The sequence below is a fragment of the Octopus sinensis genome, unplaced genomic scaffold, assembly GCF_006345805.1.
Source record: "Octopus sinensis unplaced genomic scaffold, ASM634580v1 Contig00359, whole genome shotgun sequence".
NCBI lineage: Eukaryota > Metazoa > Mollusca > Cephalopoda > Octopoda > Octopodidae > Octopus > Octopus sinensis.
In genome coordinates, this window is record NW_021823886.1 from 6,261 (window position 1) to 12,871 (window position 6,611).

A 6,611-nucleotide genomic window follows, 5' to 3' on the forward strand; every position below is an offset into this window, starting at 1 on the left:
TGAGTATACAAAGGTGGGCTGAGAAGTTCATAGGTTGACTATGAAGGAGTGTTTCTAGAGCAGTGAAATACTGCATGCATTCATTTCATATCTTCTTCATAATTGCATTGTTTTTTTTTCCTGGTAAACTGACTGCTAACTGTGCAAAGAAGACTGCAAAAGTAACAGGTTGTGACTAGTCTTCAAGATGGACGAAATTTGGTATCATAGTATTATCAAGTACCTGCAGAAAAAGGGTTTAGCTGACATGGTTGCTACATTAGAGGGTGACATTCCAGCTTTCTCAACAGTGCAAAAGCATGCAGCTGAATTTTGGAAGGAAAGGGAGAGTCTTAAAGAAGATCTGACATCTGGACATCCAGTAACCGCCACCTCAAGGAAAACATTGATCATGTTCACCATGCAGTGATGGAAGGCAGGCAATTGACTATAAATCAAATAGCCAATTCTATTAACATATCCCATGAGAGAATTGAGAATATTCTACACAATGAGCTTGGCATGACAAAAGTTTCTTCTCAGTAGGTGTCATATCTTCTGACATTTATTCAAAAATGCACCATGCTGATCACATCACAGGAAAATCTGACATTTGAGGCAGATCCTGTTGGTTTCTTTAAACAGTTTCTACCCCAGGATGAGTGTTGGCTTCATCACTTAGAGCTAGAGACAGTCTATGCAATGGAAACACCCCTCCTCACCTGCTCCAAACAAGGCCGAGGTTATTTCATCAGGGAAGGTGATGGCCTCAGCCTTTTGAAATGTAAAAGGCATTGTGTCCATTGACTATCTTCAGATGTGCCACACCATCAATGGAGAGTTCTCTGCCAACTTGCTGAGGCAGTTACAAAACCAAATGCCTAGAAAAACTGATGAAAGGGATCCTGATTCATCAGGACAATGCTCCAGCATTCAAATCCTTGCTTTGAATGGCTGCTGTGTATGACTGTGACTTTGAACTGGTTGATCAGCTCCCCTATTCTCCTGATTAGACCCTATCTGACTATCATCTGTTCCCCAACATGAAAAAACACTTGACTGGGAACCAATATCCTAGATGATGATGTCATATTTGCTATTGGTGACTTTTTGACCACTTGGATGTAAGCTTATTCATGTATGGGATCCATGCACTGCAACATTGATGAAAAAAATGTGCTGACCAAAAGGGGAATTATTTTGAAAAATAAACTTCATATTGTCACATTTTATGAGGCCTTTTCGGTCAGCCTATAAACTTTTCAGCCAAGCCATGTATGATGTGTTCAAGAATCAATAAATACAAGGTGGCAACATACATAGTTGCAATGCATAGATGCTTCATACAATTTTTGTTTTATAACCAGTAAAAGAGTATATATATAACAGGTTATATATGTCAAAAATTAAGGTGAGCAGGTTGTATATCTGTAGATTTTTTTTTTTTGTGGCATGTCAAGCTCTATTGAATTAAAGTGAAAAGAGTGGTTATTTTGCAACCTCAAAAGTTCAGCATGTTTCTTACTATTTTCTCCAAATAACTTTTTTTTATATATATAGTTTAGCTGCAGAAGAAAGGGCAGTTTCCATGACCTCTAAAACTGATAGGAGGAAGGGAAGAAAATATGCTCAGGCTGGATTAAGTCTACCATCCAGGAACAGTATCCACCTTCCAAATTCTGCTCTTAAGTATTTGGCCAATGCTATACTTTGGTAGCAGCTGGGTAACTTGAAGGCATTAGCAAAAGATCTGAAATGTTGTTTGGTCAAGTTCAAAGAATAATTTTGAGTTTTTTTTACACACTCTTTTATAGTGAATTTACATTCTTTCTTTTCTTTTTTTTCCATTTTTCTCCTTTTAGGATTTTGTCCCTCTCTATCAGAGCTGGGAAAGTTTCTACACTAGAAACTTGTATCGAAGAATAAGTGATTGCTGGAATCGTCCTGTCTGTACAGCTCCAGGAGCAGAAATAGATGTCTTAGAACGAGAATCTCCTGATTTTGGTTGGAACTGGAAGTAAGGTTTTTGTTTTAATAGTGAATTGTTTTTTGAATTTTATGTACTGGTGTAGATAATGCTTAGAAGGTTTTATAGATATAATTGATAGCTTTTGCAACATAATCAGTAGTAGAGGCGTGTACTCTGCAAATATGGTATCCAGACATGGTGGGGAAAAAATTCAGGAATCTATTGCTTATACTGATGACAAAGGGATTCTCTCTGAGTGAAGAATAGATTGATGTCGTATACAAAGTATGATGCTGCATGATAGTGAGACGTTAATTTGGAGAGTAATGAAATAAGTATGCTCTGTTGGAAGTGTAATGTCATCGTGCATGAACAACATGGTACAAATAAGCTGAGAGCTAAACTAGGTGTAAAAGGAATCAGTTGCAGTGTTCTAGAATGAAGACTGTTGGTGCAGTCATTTGGTGCATATGACATATAACAAATAGGTAAAAAATGCCAAAAGATGCAGAAGGAAACTGTGGAATAGGAATACCAAGGTAGACATTGACAGAAGTGGTAAAAGCTAATCTCATGATGTTGAACCTCATACTGGAGTTGACAACAGAACATAAAGAAAGGTGTGATACTGTGTTGGAAGGGACCCCCCTCCCCATAACCTGTGGAAAACTGGAAAAGCAAATGTAAAAGTGATGTGTTTATATAATAATTACCTTTGTGATAAATAACTTTATGTAGAGTAGTAATACAGCTAATTGAATTAACACTGGTACATTTTTCATTTATGTTGATCTCATCACCTCTTAAAGAAATCAGTTTTGGCAAGCTAAAATAGCACTCAGCAGCATTGTGTGTGTCAGTAACAGAATTTTGACTGCAAACTTTGGTAGAATCAGTCATTGTGCATTATGCCCTGGTTGAGGGCTCACAAGATGCAGAACAACACAACAGTCTTGCTGATGTAATTCACTCAATTCAAGCTCACAACATGATATTCTTACTTGGTGATTGTAACGCATACATAGGAACAAAAGATGGTTCTTTCGCATTTCATGTACAAACAAACGACGACTACTTACTCCTGGACCTTGCGTTAGAAACCAAAATGGTTATTACAGATACTCAGTTCCAAAAGGAAAAAGGCAAGCTATGGACTTATATCTCACAACCAAAAGTGGAAAAACTTTATTTGAAATGAAGTATGCAACAGCCTTGCAAGTTGTTATGGGGATGATAATAATAGAACACCCCTCCCACATGATGAGTGGTATGTGTCAAATACTGTAATAACAGTAGTGACAAGGATTTAGCAAACTCACAAAGATTAAACAAACTTACAAGGAGTTATGAAACTCAGAAAAGTTTTTTGTGTGAATTTCATGGTATACAAAAGTGTAAAATTATGGAAGATTTGTTTGCCAGTTTGCTCAAGTTGCAACAACAGCAGCAGCAAGAACAGCAACAACATCAACAGCAGCAACAACAAATGCTGTAATTAATGAATAGTAAATCTTCTAAAAATGTTGAAAAGATGTTCTTGCCAGATTATGTTGCAAACTTGATAACAGAATTTAAATATGAACCAGACCAATGAATTACCTTCGAGATATACTGTGGAAGGTATGAACAGATTTTCAATAAGAGTGCAAAGATTGGGACGATGTTATGAAAATGCATCTAATCCTAAGAAAACTGCCTGCAGGAGAACATGAACATTACAGCAATTAGGTACTCCCAGAAAACCATCTGACATAAACTTTAGAAATACAATAGACATATTGTGTGAAATTTCTAGCAAAGAAAGCTTGTTCTATTGAACAACAAGCTTGAAATGTTTGAACCTAGAAAAAAACAATGAGGATGACTGTCACATATGCTGGTAGAGTTAAGAGAACATGACAAGTTCAAACTGGACGAATTAATGCCAGATATATTCAAGATATATTCAGGGACTAACTGCAGAAAAATTCAGTTCAGTCAAAGGTTCGAATGCAGCTGAAGGATTGAAACGAAAAATAAAACATTTCCAGATGTTTTCTTGAATGAACTGGGGTACCGTACGAAAACGAAGGCAAAAATTGTCGTAAAACAAAATGCAACACCTGTATCTAAGCCAAAATGTAATGTATCATTTGCGACACTAAAACGGGTAAATAAGGAACTTGAAAGACTTGAAAGCCTAAGAATAATTGAGAAGATGGACCACTCAGGTTGGGAAACACCTACGGTCTATGTAAAAAAAAGGAAAATAAGAGTTTGTGCAAACTTTTCAACAGGTTTAAATGATAGCTTAATCTCACATAGCTACCCATTGCTGAGTCCTGAGGAAGTGTTCACAAAATTGAATGGAGGGAAATTCTTCTCAGAATTAGACCTCCCAGAGGCATATTTACAAATCCAAGTAGAAGAATGCTCACATTTATTAGCCATTAATACACACCATGGCTTATTTAAATTTAAGCAGCTTCCCTTTGGTGTAAAAGTGGCCCCTTCCATATTTCAACAAGTAATGGATACAATGCTGGCAGACAGTGATTTTGCTATCACTTATTTAGACGATATCCTAATAGAAAGCAAATTACATGAACAACATGTAGAATATGTGAAAGGAATATTCGAAAAAATATGAGAATACGGTTTCAAGTTAAGTGAAGAAAAAATGCGAGTTCTTTTTGAAAAAAAATTAAATACAGATTGGTAAATTACTAACTAATTTATATTCCCAATATACACAATGTAAGGGCCGCACTCAAAGATCTGTTAAAGAAAAATGCAAAATGGTGCTGGATTGATAAGTGCCAGAAGGCACTTGACAAATTAAAAAACATTTTAGCATAGAACTTATTGCTAACACATTTTGATCTGAAGCTGGATATTATATTGGCTACAGATGCAAGTAATTACCGTATAAGAGCAGTGCTTCTACACAAACAATAGGAGTAAAATGGCTATAGCCCATACATTACGATTGTTATTACCAGCAGAAAGCAACTAAAGCCAAATAGAAAAGGAAGCATTAGCAATCATATTCAATGTGAAAAATTTCCAAAGATTTATCTATGGAAGATGTTTCTGTCTACAAACGGATCATTGCCCACTACTGTTAATATACTTTTAAAGAAGGAATACCAACACACACAGTGAATAGACTACAGCAATGGGGTACTACATTATTAAATTATGATTACAATTTGGAATATTTACTGTCAAAAAAACTAGGGCATGCAGATGGTTTGTCCAGACAGATACCAAAAACCTGTGAACCATTTGAAGATAGGGTAATTGCAGCATTAAGATAAATGAAAAATGTAATGTAGAATGTAGTACATGAATTACCGGTGACCCTTGAATACATAAAACGAAATGTGGGAAAAGGAGAAATTCATAGCAGAAATGAAAAGAATACTGTGGACAGGAAAAGTAAATAGAAACAGGATTGGTGCGAATCAAAACCAAGACATGAATCTGTACTTGGTTTGTGACGATGTACTGATATTTGCACAGAGTAGTAATACTGCAAAAGAAAATATTAAGGGAATTCCATGTTGGACCTCCTGCTTTTATGCAAAGCTATATGTACTGGCCAAAAATGGATAGAGAAATCGAAAATTTAGTGAAAGGCTGTAGAGGATGTAACCTTGTGGCAAAATTACCAATGATAAAAAGTGAACCTTGGCCAAAAGTAGATGTTCCATGGTTGAGACTACACATGAAATTTGCTGGACCATTAAACAGTTCATACTACTTGATGGTAGTAAATAGTTTCACTAAATGGCCAGAAATTTGTAAGTGTAAAAATGCCAACCTCTTCAACTACAGCAAACTTTCTACATGAGCTTGTAGTGACGTCATATTCCAGTGTGCGCACACGCAACGTCATTCTTCAGTGTGCGTGTGCGGGGTTGGAACCTTCTGGAAAGGCATAAGGAAGTTTCCCTCATGCACATGCGCTAGAGACTGAAGAATAAATTCTATAGCGTTCCGGGACTTGAGACACGGCGATTGAAGAGAAAGGACATATATTTTGAAACCTGTGATCAGCCTATTCTCCTGTCCCAGACGCTTAGGATTTAACCTGTTCCAATGCTGCTGAATTGTTGTAAAGCTTACAAACGTTTGAATTCAGCCTTGCTGCGTTGAACTAGGTGGATACCAGCATACCATCATGTTTCATTGTTGAAACCAGAAAATTAAGAATTATATGTATTTTTTAACTTGCTTTTCGTTCCTGACTGGTAGTTTCTAGAAACAAAAAGAAAGGAAATTGTGTTGCACCCAAGTTGCACCCCAAAAGTGTAAAGAAGCAACCAGTTCCCTTTACAAGCTGTTTGCAAGATTTGGTATCCCAGATATGAGTGTCTGATAATGGAACACAATTTGTATCTTTTGAGTTTAAAAAGTTCTGTAAAACATTCACTATAGAACATGTAACTATGGCGCTATGCCATCCCAGATCTAACAAACAAGCAGAACATTTTGCTGATACATTCTAGAGAGCCCCAAGGAAGTCAAATAGGTCACAGATGAGGTAGCTCTACAACAATTCATAAAAGTATATTTTGTGACACCAAATCCAAACACACCTGCAGGTATGTTACCTGCAGGTATGTTACCAGCAGAGTTGATGTTTGCATGGAAAATAAAATCAGTCTTCGACACATTA

The 6,611-nt window shown here is 36.5% G+C and overlaps 1 long non-coding RNA gene across 1 annotated transcript; it reads left to right on the plus strand.

Annotated features, from left to right (window-relative positions):
* Positions 1-1,842: 1,842 nt before the first annotated feature.
* LOC118768652 lies at positions 1,843-6,252 on the plus strand. The gene is made up of 3 exons (XR_005004435.1): positions 1,843-1,996; positions 2,216-2,221; positions 6,243-6,252. It is a non-coding gene; the product is annotated as an uncharacterized LOC118768652 (long non-coding RNA).
* Positions 6,253-6,611: the final 359 nt, after the last annotated feature.